The sequence below is a fragment of the Rhineura floridana genome, chromosome 6 (assembly GCF_030035675.1).
Source record: "Rhineura floridana isolate rRhiFlo1 chromosome 6, rRhiFlo1.hap2, whole genome shotgun sequence".
NCBI classification, from domain to species: Eukaryota; Metazoa; Chordata; class Lepidosauria; order Squamata; family Rhineuridae; genus Rhineura; species Rhineura floridana.
The window spans coordinates 25,975,639-25,994,158 of record NC_084485.1 but is presented as its reverse complement, the minus strand read 5'-3'; the positions used below and the strand labels follow the sequence as shown (position 1 = coordinate 25,994,158).

The following is an 18,520-nucleotide window of genomic DNA, read 5'->3' as shown; positions in this document are numbered from 1 at the left end:
TGAGCAAGTATTTTGGGTGATGTCAGATTCATCCTTGGAAGCTGATGTGTTTTCCCCACCACACAGAACTACATGTTATGGAAATACTATGGTACAGCTGCATTCACACTAGACATTTAAAGCACATTTAAAGCACATGACTTTCCCCAAAAAATCCTGGAATCTGTAGTTTACCCCTCTCACAGAGCTACAATTCTCAGCACCCTTAACAAACTACAGCTCCCAAGATTCTTTGGAGGAAGTCAAGTGCTTTAAATGTATGGTGTGTATGCACCCTTAGTGTAGGCTCGTGATTATTCTTTGGGATGTATGTTTAAACATAATGCACCCACTGTGGCTAAAGTTTGAAACAGAAGACAACTGCCAAAGGGAGGAGCTTCCTAAACTTGTATTATTTTTACACACACACATGCACGCACACACACATACACACACAGTCCTCCTGAACTGCTTTCCTCCATCACCAGCACTGGGGAAGAAGATACTAACTCTTTCAGTTGCAGTGAAATGTGTCCAAGTTAGATGCACAGCAAAGAAAGAGTTAACTTTCTCTAGAGGGTATTACACACCCTAGGGGGAGCTAGACTGATTTAGTTACTGGAATTAGTCAGTCAGTGTTGTGTGTGCTGGATGAGGCCTAGCACAGAACAAGATCAGATATTTTACTGTTTAAGAATGATTAAATAAAGAAGCTCTATTTTATCATCGGTCTCATCCTGATCAATATAACATGGTGTCAGAAATTAAGAAATCCCCATAGTGTCTCCAGAGTAGCAGAGCTCCTTGGACAACTGAAATCAGTCCCACAGCATGGCCAGATTGGAAGCAGAGGTTTTTCAGATACCGCATTGCTACAAAACTGAAGGAAGAAATTCAGGTATGCTCCTTGATTTATGCCATGGGCCATCAAGCAGAGCAGATATTTAAATCATTTGAGTTTGCTGCTACAGAGGACCAGGATGACTATCTCCTAGTCCTGGGGAAATTTGATGAATATTTTGTGCCAAAGAAAAATCTCATTCATGAGAGGCCATACTTTCACCAGAGACATCAGAAACCAGGGGAATCTGCAGATGCCTACATAAGATGGCTGCATGAGAAAACTGATGAATGTGCTTTTGGAGACACCAGGACTGAAATGCTCAGAGACCGATTGGTAGTGGGAATTTTGGATAAAGACCTGTCCCAGAAGCTGCAGCTGGAATCCAGTCTCACTTTGGAGAGGGCTGTGGAGATGATAAGAAACTCAGACCTTATAAAAGACCAGGTCCAAGACCAGGGTGATTTAAAAGGGCTGCAAGAAATAGCCAAGAAATCCCTGCAGAAATGGATACCCCAAACTCTAAAATACCAGAAACAAATATACACCCAAACATTTAATGCTCAAATAAAAGCCCCTCGATACACAAGATGTGGGAAAGGGCATACTCAAAGAGCAGTTTGTCCTGCAAAGTCTGCAGAATGCCACAAGTGTAAGAAGATAGGTCATTTTGCAGCTGTATGCTGCACTAGTGAAACTGTGGTGAGTGAAACTGTGGAGCAGCAGAAAAGTCAAGAACAATTTTTTCTGGGTCCAGTCACACGGGTGGAAAATTCCACAGATCCTTGGGAAGTATCACTACAAATCAGTGGGCTCTCAATAAAGTTTAAAATAGACACTGGCGCAGATGTCAGCATAATTTCTGAGTCTGTTTACAAGTCTTTTTCTAACCTGCCTAAACTCCAGCAAACAACAGCAGTTTTAGCTGGTTCTGGAGGACAGAATCTAAATTGCACAGGATACTTCATAGCAAGAACCTGCTATACAGACAGTGACTATGACTTTAAGGTTTATGTGATCTGTGAAAAGACTAATAACCTCCTAACCCAAGATGTTGCAACTATGATGGGGTTGGAGCAACATTTAGATGAGCTTTCCTCAGAAATTCCTGATACAGTTGGAACTTTGAAGACACCACCAGTACAGATAAGGCTCAAAGAAGGGGCCGTACCTTATGCTATTCACACTGCCAGAACAATATCAGTTCCACTGCTACCCAAAATAAAGGCAGAACTGGAGAGAATGGTTCGCTGTGGAGTCATAGGAGCTATCACAGAACCTTCTGATTGGTGTGCGCCAATGGTTCCAGTACCAGAAAGGAAGGAACAGTACGGGTATATGTGGATCTAAAACAACTAAATAAAGCTGTAAAATGGGGAAAGTACATTCTTCCTACTATAGATGATATCCTGCCACAGTTAGCTGGTGCCTGCATATTTTCATTGCTTGATGCTGCAAGTGGATTCTAGCAGATCTGCCCAGGTGCCGACACTGCTAAATTGACTACATTCATCACTCAGTTTGGGAGATACTTCTTCAAGAGATTGCCATTTGGAATTTCAAATGCACCTGAGCTGTTTCAGAGAGAAATGTCGGAGCTGTTACAACACCTGGAAGGTGTTTCAGTGTTCATGGACGATGTGTTGGTTTATGGTGCCACAATGGCAGAACATGATGAAAGATTGGCCAAAGTCTTAGCAACAGTAAAGGCTAAGACTCAACAACAGCAAATGCATCTTACACCAGAAAGACCTTACATATCGTGATCACTGCATAAATAAGCATGGTGCAAGTCCAGATCCTAAGAAAGTAGAAGCCATTTCCGCAATTAAACCTCCAGACACCATCACAGGACTGAAAAGATTTTTGGGCATGGTGCATTATTTAGGACGCTTTTTGCCAAATTTGGCAGAGAAACTACACCCATTAAATAAACTTTTGAAAGCAGACAGCCCATGGTGCTGGTGTCCAAGCCAAGAAAAGGCCTTCTCAACAGTGAAAAAACTCTTAACAAAGGCTCCAGTACTCGCTTACGATGAAGTTAACTGGCAGACCGTAGTGAGTGCTGATGCCAGCAGTTATGGCCTGGGAGAAGTACTACTCCAAAATCATGATGGAGAGTTGAAACCAGTGGCCTATTGCTCAAGAATGCTAATAGAAGCTGAGAGCCGATAAGCTAAGATAGAAAAGGAATGTCTAGCTGCTGTTTGGGCTTATGAAAAATTCGCAAAATATCTCTATGGGCTAAAACCATTTGCACTCTGTACAGGCCATAAACCCTTGGTACCACTGATCAACTGCAAAGACCTGGATCGAGTACCAATATGATGTCAGCGACTCCTTTTACACATGATGAGGTACAATCCTCAAGCAGAATACAGACAAGGCAAGACTCTTGTTGTAGCAGACACACTGTCAAGAAATCCACAGGAAACTCCAGACCCTGAAACAACCTAGTTAGTTGAGGAAATCAAAGTCTATGTAAATCTTCTACAAGCTTCTAAACCAATATCTACCACACTCCTTCAACACATTCAAGCAGTTACCAGCACTGACCCAGACCTTTCAAGGGTGCTAAAATTTGTCAGAACTGGTTGGTCATTGTACATATCTGAATTGACAACTAACCTTAAACCTTTCTTTGCAGAAAAGGGAAGTCTTACAGAGTTGGAAGGAACAGTCCTATTTGGTGATAGAATTGTCATTCCTGCTACAATGCGACAGGAAAACTCCATGAAGCTCATCAAGGAATCACTAAGTGCAGAGAATGTGCAAGAATGGCTATTGGATGGCCACAAAAAGGGCAAGACCTCAAGGCAATAATAGCAAACTGTGATATTTTGCCAGACAAATAAACCTTCACAACGGAAGGAACCACTCATTACCACTCCATTGCCAGATGAACCATGGAAGAGAGTGGAAGCAGACATCTGTGAGTTACAAGGACAAAATACTTAGTCGCAACAGACTATTTCTCCAGGTACATAGAGATTGCATACATGCCTGATTCAACAGGCTCTACTGTTATCAGTTGTCTGAAGAGTATCTTTGCCAGATGAGGATGCCCAAATGCGCTAGTAACAGATAATGGATTGCAATTTGCAGGGAAAGAGTTTACTTTGTTCGCAAATAAATATGACTTTTGTCACATTACAGCCAGTCCCCATTACCCACAAGCTAATGGGGAAGCAGAGAGAGCAGTACAAACAGCAAAGTGAATCTGATATCAGGAAGATCCCTTCCTAGCACTGCTAAGCAGTGCTTAGCAACACCTATCAATGCAACGAAGTGCAGTCCTGCACAACTGATAATGGGGAGACAATTAAGAACACCAATTCCAACCTTAGAAGCAAATTTGTATCCTAAGTGGCTTGATTTGGGAAAAGTCTGTGTCACAGACAACATGGCTAAAAGAAACGATAAATATTACTACGACAAACGTTATGGAGTGAAGACACTACCAAAATTACAACCTGGTTCACAAGTAAGACTGAAAGTGAGTGACCAGAAATGATGGTCTGAATGAGCAATGGTCCAGAGCCAAAGTCAAACTCCAAGATCTTATGTTGTAACTACCAACAACAGAAAATTCTGAAGGAACAGGAGACATCTACAGTTGGTTTCCAAAGCACAACCAATTTCACAACAAAGTGAAAATTCAGAGGCAGGAATACCAGAAGAGCAGAAATTATTGCCAGAACAATCTCAAAAGACTGAGAACAAAGAACTGACAAATTCTTGTGAGCAAGCATCACCTGCCAAAGACAGCCTATCTCCTGAGAGTCCAAAGAGAGTGACATCCAGAGGAAGAGTAATTTGAAAATCAGAACATTATAGAGACTAAATGTTATTCTACACAATGTTTGCTGATAGAAAAAAACACAAAATAAGTTAGAACTCAAAGGGAAATGTAGTGAAATGTGTCTTTAAGTTAGATGCACAACAAAGAAAGTTAACTTTCTCTAGAGGGTATTACACACCCTAGGGGGAGCTAGACTGATTAAGTTACTGCAGTTAGTTAGACAGTGTTGTGGTGCTGGGTGAGGCCTAACACAGAACAAGTTCAGATGTTTTACTATTTAAGAATTATTAAATAAAGATGCTCTATTTTATCCTCGGTCTCATCCTGATTAATATAACACCAGTGGTGGTAAAAACAGCTGAGGGAAGGCAGAGTGATTTTCAGTGGGAAAGTGGCACACGGGGAATGTATTAAGAGGCCCTTTCCCCCTGCACTTGACTTCTGCTTCAAATTTCAGCCTCAGTGTTTGCAGTGTGTGTGAGTGTAGACAGATAACTGGGTGGAAATTATTGAATAATACATAAAATATAGCTCTGCCCTGAATCCAGATATGATTTGTAAAAAACCCCTCAAGTTTATAATACTGACACAAAACACACATGCACCAAATATGTAGTTTCCTGGCTAAATTCATGCTGACACAAAGGGGGGGGGCATGTTTTGTTATGTGGTTTTCCTTTTGCTAAATGAAACAAAGACCTCCTTTTTCCTGTGGCTCTGCAGGCAAATGAAAACCTGTAACTGAAGTCAACCACTTAACTTGTTCCATCTCAGATGTGATTGCATGATCAAGGGGTTAATCAAAGGCCTGAAGCAAACTGAAAGGAACGAAAAGGAACTCCTGAATAATTAGGGAGCCCTCCTGAGTCACCATGCTTTTATCTGAGTTGTTGCAAATGTGGTGATAAACAGGGAAGAGGTGGGGTAGGAAGTGCAGTGGGCTTGAACTTCTCTGGACAGTGATCTTTCAGATCTATCCCTGTTGGGAGACGCATCAGCTCAAGAAGTGAAGTGGGGATGCCTTGCAATGGATGCATTCCATTCTGGGCAACCTCCCACAGGCCACATGTCAGTGGTGGGCAGAGTCAGAGGTACAAGTGGGTAGAGCAACAAATGAAAATGTTACCTTTATACATTAGGTTAGTTTTACACATACACACCCATCTCTTTCCTCCTTCCAGACAAGCAAGAGACATTATGAGAGTTCAAGGACACGTTCTAGCCAGGAAAAAACAATCAAGGAGGGTGCCAAATAAGGCCAGTGAGGGGTGTGGTCTTGGAAGAGGAGGTGTGGCTGAGGAGGAGGCATAGCCTGGGGAAAGTCCTGGGGCCAGATGGAGCATTTTGACCCCAAGCCTAAGGTTGCCCATTCCTGCACTGCACAGAAACAGGCTGCCTTTACGAATGTATAAATGTTTGTATGAAAACATTTGAGGCCCAAAATCTCCCAAGTCCCTGTTTTTTATGCCTTAGATGACTTCCTCTTACAGAGCCCAGCCTCTAACTGCCAATTCAGCCTCCCAGAAACTCATAAATCAGCATTATGAAACCCAGCACTTCCATGAGGAAATGGATCAGTGGAAGAGTCTTCTTGGCGGTGGCACCCTGGTTTTCTAATACCTTCTCGTAGGAGGGAAGCTGGCCCCTACATTGTACTCTTTTGTGCACCAGGTTATTTTTAATTGCCCAGGCTTTTAAAATTTACTGCATTGTTTTAGGTGGTTGAATAGTTATTGATTCATTACTTATCAGATTTGATTATATTGATTTGAGTTCTATTGTTCGCTTTAGTATTGCATTGATATTTGTGATTTTTTATCTGCACTGTCTTGGAATCCATGTTTGGATAAAGGTGTGGTTTAGAAAAATTCAAACTAAATCAACAGATAGACAGATAAAAAATAAAAAAACTGGACACATTTGATTTGTACAGTTCGACTATTGTGTTCACAGGTACACAGACTGTACATTCAGTGACTATTACATGTGAATAAATGTATGAGTGTACAGCTTAACTATTTGTGTACACGAGTATACAGATTGTACACCCATTGAATGTAATGTATGTACACCCCTTCTGTCTTTGGACATAACAGAAGTGTAGGGAACAGCCTATTGATGTTACCTAGTGATTTCTAGAGCTCAGCTGCCCCCTCGATATCACTGTGAAGACAATGAAAAATCTTTGCTTCCAGTACTCAGCTAAATGGGTGGAGTAGGGATCATTTTGTTAGCCATATTAAGCACCAGTTATCCCATGCCCTTAGTGTGACCTGTCTGCTAATTTGGTCTACTATAGTAAACTATTTTATGTACACCGCCCAGAGAGCCTTCGGGCTTAGGGCGGTATATAAATTAAATTAAATAAATAAAATAATAAATAATAAACCCAACAAAAGGGAAATTGGGGTAGACATTTCTTCCAAGAGCAAAGAGAAGAACATAGGATGCTGCCTTATGCCGAGTCAAACCTCGGTTCATCTAGCTCAGTATTGTCTACACTGACTGGTAGTGGCTCTCCAGGATTTCAGGGAGCAGGGCTCTCCCAGCCCTACCTGGAGATGTCAAGGATTGAAGCTGGGTCCTTCTACATGCAAAGCAGCATGCTCTGCCACTGAGCTACAGCCCTACTCAAAAGGTCAAAGGCCCAAACAAGGGTTATTCAGAAGTTTCATGATCAGGGTCCCATCCGCACCATGCATTTAAAGCATTCTTATTCCACTTTAAACTGCCGTGACTTCTCCCACAGAATCCTGGGAAGTGTAGTTTGTTGAGGGTGCTGAGAGTTGTTAGGAGACCCCTGGAGATGTGTTTTGCACCCCCGCTTCCAATTTTTTAAGAAAGAATTCCTTAATTTGTGGCATGATAGTCAGTGACAACCTCCATTTAAAGTATGACAGTTTGTTTTAAGAACAGGGGCAATTTAGGAATTGGACCTTCTGAAAAATTCAGTGAATAAGGCATGGCGAATGCACAGTTAAAGCCTCATCTGAAAGAGCCCCCAATATCTGCTACCCTGATTGAGTGTGGATTTTTTATGATCACAATCACCCTATTATCACCTATAATTACTTAAGTAATCCTGGAAAAAAACAGCCTGTATAGTAACATGACCCTAGAGATAATATTTGAACTTTGTATTATGGGCTATAGTATGGACTCTATTCCTTGGGCTTTTCCTTTGCTCTGCTTCTCAGATTCAGATTCAGTTGTGTTCTCTACCCAGCCAGAAGTAAAGAAGCATGTTTGTTTGCCTGTAGTAAGAAATAAGAGTTTGTTTATTCTGCAGTTATTATGATGAGAACAGATTTGAGTGCTTATTGCTAAAAGTTTAAATAGATAACTTAAAGTGATCTGAAAAAAATACCCTAAGTTACCCTTTACTCTTTTAAGGCACTCACTATATTCACAATCATAGTGGCTTCTTCTTCTTCTTCTTCGAGTACTTAATGGCAAAGGATAGAAGCAGCCCCAGTGGAATAGAAATACTTTTGTGCACACTAGTTAGCTGGCTAGCCGGTTAGCCACCTAAACTGTTACTCAGGCCTAATTACTGATTTTCCATTTTTCGTTTCTAACTTTGGATCGATCAGCTGCAGAAACTTTCAATGACTCACGAGCATATGTTTTGAGTAGTTATTATTCATTTGGCATTTTGTGAGCATCTTTGGACACAATTTTTTGGGAAAATGGCATACAAATAAACAGATGATGATGATGATGCATTTAGTGAATTTGTTTTTCTTGCATTTGAAAAAGAAAGGACAGCTAACCTTAATTTGATTAATGTTTATATTACTTTAATTCTAGGAAAAAATCAAAGCTTCAGCTATAAATGTTTTTTAGGTGTTACACATTTTCTCTCTGTCTCTGCAAAGGTGAATTGTGAACCTACCATTCAGGGAGTTTTCTTGCACTTCTATGAAACATTTTTATAAGTTTATGAATGGAAGTCTATAAGGCAGTAACTAGTTTACAAAGCTAAGGACTTGATCTCATTGACTTCAACAAGAAAGTGATGCATATTGTTCTCAGCACCTAAATGCTTGAGTATGATAGCTCTTACTCTGTTTCTAAACTTTTTTTTATAAATATTGGTGTTGTGATACAAGATTAAAACTGTTTTTTTGAGAAAACAAGCTCCATGCTAGTTTTTAACTTCTCAGTTATAGCATAACCTGTTTTGTTTGTTTTCCACCTTTTGGTATCCCCCTTTTCACTGTATCTTGAATGCCCTTTTTTCTGATGAAACAACATGCCAATCATTTAATTCCTAATGTTCATACTAGTTTTTCTGTTAACTTGACCTTTACATACCCTATTGTGTAAGTTAACATTCTCTCTGCATGGAGGAGGAGTGAGGGGGAAGATCACTGCCTTTCCCTTCCCCTGGCCTGGCCCTCACATCCTCTCCACCAGTGACGGGGGTGGAATTGGATGACACTATGTGCCTCCCCACCCAAAATGCCCCACCTAGAAATGTGGTTGCCTCACCTAATAGGGGAAGCTGGGTCCAGGGCTGCTCCACACAGAGGGGTTATCCACATGGAAGCAAAATGTATTAAAATGCTGCTTTTACCTCCGTTTTCTGTTTGCACAGTTCACATAGGTCCTAGGAGGATCAAACCAGCTGCGCACACTGAAGGGAAAGATCAATCACGCAGCTTCCTAAAAACCACGCCCTCTTAAGGTCAAGTTTTCACTTCCTCTGGTTACCTTACCAGCTGAGCATTTTCATTTGGTTCCAGAGTTTCATACCCCCCCTCAAAGTGTGATTATTTGTGTTTTCACTGCTACAATCCAGCTGGAATGCAAATATTTGCTTGAACAGAGTTATGCTTTTGTGCACAGATTGGGAAGAAAAATACAGCAACATTTGCAGCAGGCTTGCAGAACTGGAGCCAGCAGCCAAACAAGAAATGACATGAACAAAGGAGGAGGAGGGAGTGGGTGTGGAGAGGGGAAGCATCAGAGTAAAGCGTCTATAAGCCCCTAGAGATACGAATTGGATATGTATTTACCTTTCCTTTTTGGATTAAAACAGCATGTTTTTACTACAGATTTAAAGGGGGAAACTGCGTTTCAGCTGCTGACTGCCAGTCACATCATGTGAACCATGCAAATTAAAAGGGTCTGTGAGTAGCACCAGACCCATACTAAAACTCTGTGTGAACCAGCCCAGAGCTACAATTCCCAGCACTTTTAACAAACTACAGTTCCCAGATTCTCTGGGGGAAGCCAAGTCCTTGGAAGCGTACTTGGTGTGGATGTGACCAGAGAGAGTGTGAGTGAGAAGAAACCACAAAGCAGAGAGGGAAGAGAGGAGCCCTAGTGCTCGGGGCCCACAACAAATAGAAACCATTTCTCATTTGCTTGACCAGGAAAAGACACAGTGGGGGGTGGACTTTTCAATGCCCCTGCAAGTGGGCCTCCTCTTGAAAGTAGCAGCAGAAGGCCTTTTCTTAGGGCAAAATGTGTGTATCAATGTTCAATGCTATTAATAGCCTTCCAGATCAAGTCTGTCTGCTGTTGCAGCATTCTCTCTCTCTCTCTCTCTCTTTTTTTCTGATGCCAGATACAAACCGCTGTGCAGCATAATTGCCAAATGCTTCCATCGACACATAAATAAGACAAATAAATTTATTTACATTATTCATATTTTCTGTGCTTTGCTGCTCTTTTATTTATGCCTTAAACAACAGTTACAGTAAATATAACAATAAAAAGAGTGCCTGCAGCAGGCCAAAAGATGATCAAAAAGCTCTGATATAGAGCAATTCATGTTTCTTCTTTACAATCACTAACGAATCTTAACTTGAGCAGTGTTACGTTCCCATGTGAGTGATAAGCAATGATTTATTAGGAAGTGTCATGAAATCGGAATGCCATACAGTGAGAAATGAGTGAGTGGAAAACGCGTTCCCAGTTTCCCAGTCTCATTACTCAAAGATGCAGAGTCCCTTTTCCTAGCCTAATTTCACCAGAGATTTTCTTAAAAGGCCCTTGCTTTACAAGGGGGGGGAGGGGGAGAAAAAAACTTGGAGTGAAATCCCTGACCCTGACATAGCCTTGCTATCTGCTGGCTGTACCATTATTTTTGGAGGAGGGCTCATGAGGGGGTAACCCATGCTACTTACATAAATCATGCAATATGTGGCTCAGGTCATTACAGATCTCATCTTAGAAGAGTTGTAAACAATATATATTTATGTATTCATTTAGTATATTTTATATCCTTCCTTTCTTCCATCATGGTGGCATACATAGGAGCGTATCCAACTCAGTTCTTCTCAGAGCAGACCCGCTGAAATTAATGGACCTAAGTGAGTCATGTCCATTAATTTCAAGGGGTCTATGCTGAGTAGGATTAAAACTGGATTCAACCCAGTTGGTCTCCCATTCAGGTGCCAGCCAGACCAAGACTTGCTCAGCTTCAGCAAGGTGGCTACATCATGAGCCCTCAGACTATACCGAGATATTTTAATTTTAAAAAAATTAAAAATGAAAGAAACTAGGAAGCTGCCTTATACTTGGTCAGAGTCTTTGTCCATCTGATCCAAAACTTGTCTACTCTAACTGACCCAGAACGTATCTACCCTAATTGGCTATCCTGGGTCTCCAGCAGAAGTTGTTTCCATCATCAGTTACCTGGTCCTTCTGACTGGAGATGCCAAGGACTCGGAGCTTCTTCATGCAAACCATGTGCTCTGCCACTAAGATATGGCCCCTCCACCATTCATAGAGAACAGGTCTATCAATGACTGTTAGCTGTGATCGTCAAATCGAACCACTCTATGAAGAGGCAGAATACCACTGTCTCTCTCACACACTGCTGCTGATTGTCTGGTTCCCTGATGTGGGATTTCTCTGCCTTTAATAATTACATCAGAGGGTGGTTTTCTTTTGCAGGAGCAGCTTGTTTCATCATAGTGATAGGTGAAACCCCACACTGACATCCTGCCTTCACCTATACAAGTCTTAAAAACTACATATCTCTATTTTGTACTGAATCTGGCCAGGGTTCTAGGGATTGTCCCCAGCTATCCTCAAGCTAAAGGGAAGAGAGTCCCACAGTACTGTATGACGTTGACAGAAATACATCTTTTCCTTTCAATTACCTAATGAATATCTCTGTGCAGTTTTCATGTTGCAAAATGCAGTGATTCCCACGGCAATGCCAGCTTCTCCTTCTCCAGAGAAAGGTTGACATGATGTTTCATTTAGGAAACTTGTCAGCGATGAGCAAAGAAAATCTCACAGCAGCATGAAAAGGAAGTGAAGAATTTTTTTAAAAAAGCTTAGTGGAGACTTATTAATGTTATATACTTTGGGCCTACTTCTAACCATTTCTATAGCCCAGTAAGATAAAGCTTTGGGGAGAGAGATCTGAGTTTACGATTTAATTTATTTCAATATGATTAGCCTTAAAGATACATCTGTATCATAATGCCCTGTGGTGGCAATGATGCCCTTCACGCTGATTGGCTGAGTGTGTTCAATGTCATGGAATGTTCACAGATATTTGGCTGAGGGAATGAAACTGCTAGGGGCGGGGACAAATGTTATGCAGAGAGCAGATTGTCAGGGGTAGTAAAATATTATTATTGGGGGGGGTGCAGGGAAACCCCTTACAGAAGAAATCTGTGAGTAGGGACTAGAAAGCTAAGTAATACCATGCCCCAGGAGACAATGAAGCAAAGAGGTTAAAAGAATGGAATAGAATGGACACTAGTAGTGTGAGAAACTTGAGTATGAGGGAAAGATAAGTGAAAAGGAGGGTGCTTGAGGAACAGAACGACTGTTGAGAAAGGATGAGTCTGGGTGGCTGGATGGGGACTTTACAAGGCCTGATAATGGGAGAAGCTAATATCAGGGATGGGGAGCCTGTGACCCTCCAGATGCTGGATTACATCTCCCAGCATGCCTGCCCATTGGCCATGCTGGCTGGGGCTGATGGAAGTTGCAGTCCAATAGCATCGCAAGGGCCATAGAACCTCCAACCGTGTTATATACTGCTGGCAGTTGGAGAGCAAGTTAAAAGTCCGGGGAGGGCAGGGCAGGGAAAGACTTGCTGAAAGGCAAGTGAGATGGAATAGGGAGAAGACTAAAAAGCGGTGGCCAGAAGAAATGATGAGTGATGGAGGAGTCACGCTGCAGAAGGAAGAAAGGGTCAAGAGATTGTAGGACTGGGGAACAATTTACAGTCTGGGTGTTGCTTGCAGTGCCAGAATCCCTGATGGCTGCCCAAGAGGACGCACGGCTGAAGCCTGCTCTGGGCAGCTGCCTGGTGTAGACTGGAGTGTTAGTGACATCACTGTCACCACTTAACAGGTTAGCCCCCCACCAGCGTACGAGAGGAGAGCCATCAGATGGCATTTTACCAAGGGTCTCTTCAAAGCTGGAGCCTGTCTTACTTTAGAGGCATGGTGGTGACTATGGCCCAGTGAGTCATGTGGGCAGAGGCTTGTTGGGTTCAGACATGGAGAGTGCCCCTGAAACCTTTAAAATTTTGCATGGAATGGGAAAGCTCCCACAACTGTAGCATTGTGATTTGGAAGCCGATAGATGAAAACATGGATTGCGAGGTTAAAATGAATATTTTCACATGTTGATTTGAACTAGCTACCCACGTTTGTGTGTGTGTGTGTGTGTGATGTTACCAAGCTCATAACAAAAAGAAAAATATGTTGTGAGTAATCTAGGAGAGCTGGATGCAAGCTGTTGAGGTTGTTTTCATATGAAAGCAGATTTAATTAGAGTCTCATTCTCTGAATGAAAACCAAAAAACATTGAACTCAGATTGAAGTCCCACCATTCAAAATGATACAGAATGCATTCCCCATCTTCTTCTATAGTCCAGTTGCTACTTATTAGCTAATTTGCATGATATGTTGAGATAGTAGTTCTTAAGTGCCAAGCTCATTACTTAATTGTTACTACTGACAGGTACTGTGATCACCTGATAAGGAAGTTCTGTCCTGCCTGAACCCACTGAAGTCAGACACGAAGCCTTTTCTCTAGTGTGCTTTTCTTTAGTCGATTTAATAGAAAGTTTCAGTTCAGAGCACTTCGTGAATCAGCTTGCAGGTTACCCAGAATTCAGCATCTATTCTGAATTCTCAGTGTAGAGACGGCTGACACAACTATTCTGTGCGACTATACTGCACAAAGACTTTGTCACAGCAACTAGTGATGCCCCACCATGCTTAAGTAAGGATAGGCGGGCACCCTACTTGCGTGAACTGAGTGTCACTGTTGAGAATGCGCGCACACATGAGCACTCCTCCTGAGAGGGGCCATGGGTGTGTGTTGAATTTATCAGTGCAACAGCCTCCATGTACAAGGCCAGGGCAGTTGCTCTGCCTTAGCAAGATCCTCCCCATCAGAGGGAGGGGGGCTGTGCTGTGGCAGTGGGGAAGTGGGTATTGGAAGGGCTGAGCCTCCTCACGGGTAACCAGAGCTATAGGGGCAGAGTGGTCATTGTCCGTGGCATGAGAGCTTTCAGAATCCAGTGCACCTGTAGGCCCATCACTGGAACCGTCCCCACTTTCAAAGTCCTCCTCCTCCTCACTCTTGCCGCTCCACTCCCTCTCTGCGTGGCTCACAACCAGTTCCACAAAAGAGCTGGTCTAGAGTCAATATTTCACCCAACCAAGCTATAATGTGATCGCCGCAATTACCATACAATACACAGCATCATGCAAATAAGTTCTTAGCATTCTCAGTATGTGAAGCAGGAGCTAAGGGTAGGGTTCAGCTGTTCCATGGAAAGTATTTTCAGGATCATTCAACAGGTGGCCTTGAAATGCCAGCATCAGCCTCAGCACCCTTCCCTGGTGGGGCCCACTAATGATGTCTACTGTGTGGCCCCCAGCACTAAGCAGCTGGGTCTAGGAGCTCTCCCCCAGTGTAGACTGCCCCATGGGGTCCCCATCATGCAGGGTGTTTGTGGGTGTGTGTTCATGTGCGTGTGTTTAATGGAAACATTCACTTCCTACAGCCATGTTCAACACTTGGAATTCTTCTCCTGCTTCAGTCACTATGCATCCCTCACCACTGTTCAGAAGTTAGCATTATGTCACCGCAACATACTGCATCACCTGGTGCAAGAGAAGACACACACACACACACTTGCTTACAGCAGAAGCTGGTTCATAGGGTGCTGCGTGGTTCGATGTGGATGCAGTCATCATGTAACCCCACCTTTCTGTGTTGCCTGCCCTGTTCCCAAGTGCGTACAACTCTGAAAAGGGAGGAGGAAAGTCATGTGGAAGACTGAAAATGCAGGTTAGAAGAGGGAGGTTCACATGACACTGCACACACACATACACGCACAAACACTCTCACTCATGCTATTGAAACAATGGGCATGGAGGGGTTGCATCACCCCACAGGCTAATAGAAATGCTTCCTGGCAATCTATACCGGGGCAAGCCTGGCGAAGGTCTCTCCACATGCACTAATGTATGCAGGTTGAGGTCCTCTGTGCAGGGAGGAGACCTGGTAGGGACGGAGTCTCTCCTCCTATGACACATAGGAACACAGGAAGCTGCCTTATACTGAGTCAGACCTTTGGTCCATCTAGTTTGGTATTTTCTACACTGGCAGTGATTCTTCAGGGCTTCAGGCAAGATATCCTCCCAGTCCTATCTGGAGATGGTGGGGATTGAACTTGGGGCCTTCTGCATGCAAGGCAGATGCTCTCCCATTGAGCTACAGCCCTTCCTCATGCACATGAAGAGCCCTTTCCCAGGCTGTCTGAAATATGCAGACCACAAGGCAGCATTTCAGCCAAAGGTAGTGAGAAGTGTAAATTGGGGCAGGTCTGGCCCATTTTACCCCCATATCCCCCCTCACTTCTTGCTTCAACACTTTGGGGTGGAGGGTCATATGAACCTCAACACTTCTGTTTACAGTTGACAAAAAAATGGCAGGATGGTTGAGGTTGTGAAATCCACCTTCCTGCCATTAGCTGGTTTTTAATCCTGCCACGTTAATACTTTAAGTGGTATGAAGTGAAATTGGTTCAACATGGCACATATTTGGGAGGAATTTAGATTTCAGAGGACGCAGCTAGAGGAGGGATGTGTGATCGAGCCTCAGGGAGTCATGAAAGCAGCTTCACATCTGCACCATACATTTAAAGCACATGGTATTCCCCAAAGAATCCTGGGAGAAATAGTTTGTAAAGGGTGGTGGGATCTATAGCTCTGTGAAGAATAAACTACAGTTCCCAGGATTCTTTGTGGAAAGCCATGTGTTTTAAATGTGTGATCTGGAGTTGCATTAGAATCTGAGCCACTTGCCATCCAAGGATGCTGATGTCTGTTCCTTATCCAAGCATGTATCTCTCACAAAAGGGCCCTATTCGTGAAGTAGAAAGGATCAGATTGTGAGCTGCACAGTGCAAATCAGGGGTGTAGTTGTCCAGGGTCTCAGGGGGTCTTAAACCCCTCACTTTTTTGGAAACAGGGTCCCATGCTGATTGGCTCCTAGGGACGTCTGTGTTTGTGAGCAAAGGCATGCACAAGAAGGACTGAGGAGTGTGGAGATGACGACGGAGAGCAAGCGAGTGAGCGGGCATGGCTATGAGGGGGCATAGTATGACTATCATGAAGGGACCCTACACTTCTGAATTTGCCACTTCACTGCTGGTGCAAATCCTTGGTGGCCACGCATTTTAATGCATGAGTCTATTTCCTTACTTACCGTCTAACTTGCTGTTAAACGATAAAATGCCCAGAAATGTTTTCACCTGGTGCTGAAAAGTTGTTAGCTGTAGGAGCCAGATGTATCAAAGCAGAAAGGGTATTTCCTAAATGGGGTGCCACAACAGAAAAGGCCTGTTCTATGGAGATCAGTTGCTTAACTCCAGCAGCTGCTGGAACCCAGACAAGAGCCTCCAGAAAAGTTCTAAGACACAAGCAGGCGCATTGAAGAAGCAGTCCTTGGTCTTAAATCATAAAGAGCAGCCTTCCTCAACCTGGTGTCCTCCAGAAATTTTGGACTCTTGTTCCTATCAGGCCCATCCAGCATGCCACATTGGCTGGGGCTGATGTGAGTTAGAGGGCACCAGGTTGGGGAAGGCTGGTATAGAGGCTTGTTGATATTTGTCTGTCTGCACTTTTGTTTTGTTATCTTCCTGAATCCCTCTGGAACTGTTATACCTGAAGACGTGTCAGCTCCAAAAATGGCATGTTGTTTTATGTATTTAAACGTCATTATCATGTTGTTGTTTGCATTGTTGTTTTTATTTATTTCTGATTGCAGGACAAATGCCTTAACGCCCCTCCGCCAGCGCTCCCACCGTGACTGCCCGCCCTGAGCCCTCCTCCACACATTGCACCACTGCTGACATTGAACTTCCAACAACCTGGACTGAGAAGACTGCCAAAAGAATAGTAAAAATCTCCAGCTATTCTTCTTCATCCTCACTAACAATTTGGTAATGAAGTATTGATTTCCACTCCCCTGCTTATGGACGATATTAGATTTTCATTGATAAACTGCACCAAGGCTGTCTGGTCTCCACTGTCCCCTTTCTGCTGTCACTAAAACGAAGTACCACTGAAGTAGGATAATGACTGAAAACATTGATGTACTTATTTTGTCAATTTGTAACACTCGACAGGAAAGGGGGAAAAAGTATAATTCTTCATCGTTTAACGTCCAAGCGTGTTCCACAAGATGCAGTCACACTGGAAGTTTTGCTTTTCATGGTAATCTCTGTTTCCTATTTATAACCCCTTTGGGATAGTTTGTCTAAAGGAAATGTTTCAACTCAGTGCAGCTATTACGGGTGCACCTGGGTTGCCCAATCCAGTCATGGCACTTGGGATCAATACATCACTGTAAGTAGAAGAATTATTAAGTTAAAACAGATTCCGAGCCAAAAAAACTCGGAACAGCGTTACTCTTCCCAGCAAGTTGTTCCACTAGTTACGGTTAACCATGTTGTTGCCAAAGATTTGTTGAAAATGGATTGTTTTTCAGCTCTGTTACTTCTCTTGTCTTTTCTTTTAAGTTAAACATCGTCATGGTTCTGTATTTCCAGGTGTATGCAATGAAACTTTTTTCCCAAACAACAACAGAAACAAATGTATTTTTGACATGTGTATTGAGAGCTAAAACCTTTTCCAGTTTGTATCAGTGCAAGAACAAACAGCTCACTTATTGTCAAGACTCTTCTAGATGCTTAGTAATGTAAAGACCCCTAGTATCATTGTCTCTTGCTACCTATTTCTTAAATTCCAGCTTATTTTCCAAAGGAGCTTAATTGTCTTGAAAAAGAGGCAGAAGGAAGCATTCTGTTTAAAAACGGTTCTTTTAACTTTTTTTTCCATTAAAACTTTTGAGGTCCCAATTTTAATTTGTGGAATATTCACGTTAATAATGAGATCTAATTAAGACATCCATTAAAAGCCCGTTAAAGTTAATTTAACGTAAAAATTCCAATAGAACTGTATTAGATTTTCTCCATTAAATTAACGTTATGGATTTTTAACGGATGTCTTAATTATATGTTATTATTAACAGGAATACTGTATTACACAGATTAAAATCGGGTTCTAAGTCAACTCACGAAAAGCTTCTAAGACATTTTAATGGTGAACATTTCCCGTCACCCAGTACATTGTTTGTAGGGGTTAAATGCATGCACAACCTTTTTTCTCTCCAGCTAAGCATTTTCTATAGAAAGCCAGTCTTTAAAAGACAATCTGTTGGTGCATTTAAAGAATGGGTTTTCATATCCTTAAAGGAGAAATAAGACTGTATCAAATCATAAATTGCTACTCCAAATATAGAGTGAGGCATACACTAGGCATAGAACTGAAAACATTTCAGCAGAATTCTTAGAGGAATAAATATAGAACAAGGTAAGGATAAAATGAAATGGA

At 42.4% G+C, this 18,520-nt stretch overlaps 1 protein-coding gene across 1 annotated transcript in view; it reads left to right on the top strand.

The window, feature by feature from the left end:
* Positions 1–17,933, top strand: part of TSHZ2 (teashirt zinc finger homeobox 2) — a 475,958-nt gene extending 458,025 nt beyond the window's left edge. The window contains exon 3 of the mRNA XM_061631242.1: positions 16,893–17,933. The gene's annotated coding sequence lies outside the window, so the exon portion shown is untranslated. The remainder of the gene's footprint in view (positions 1–16,892) is intronic.
* Positions 17,934–18,520: the final 587 nt, after the last annotated feature.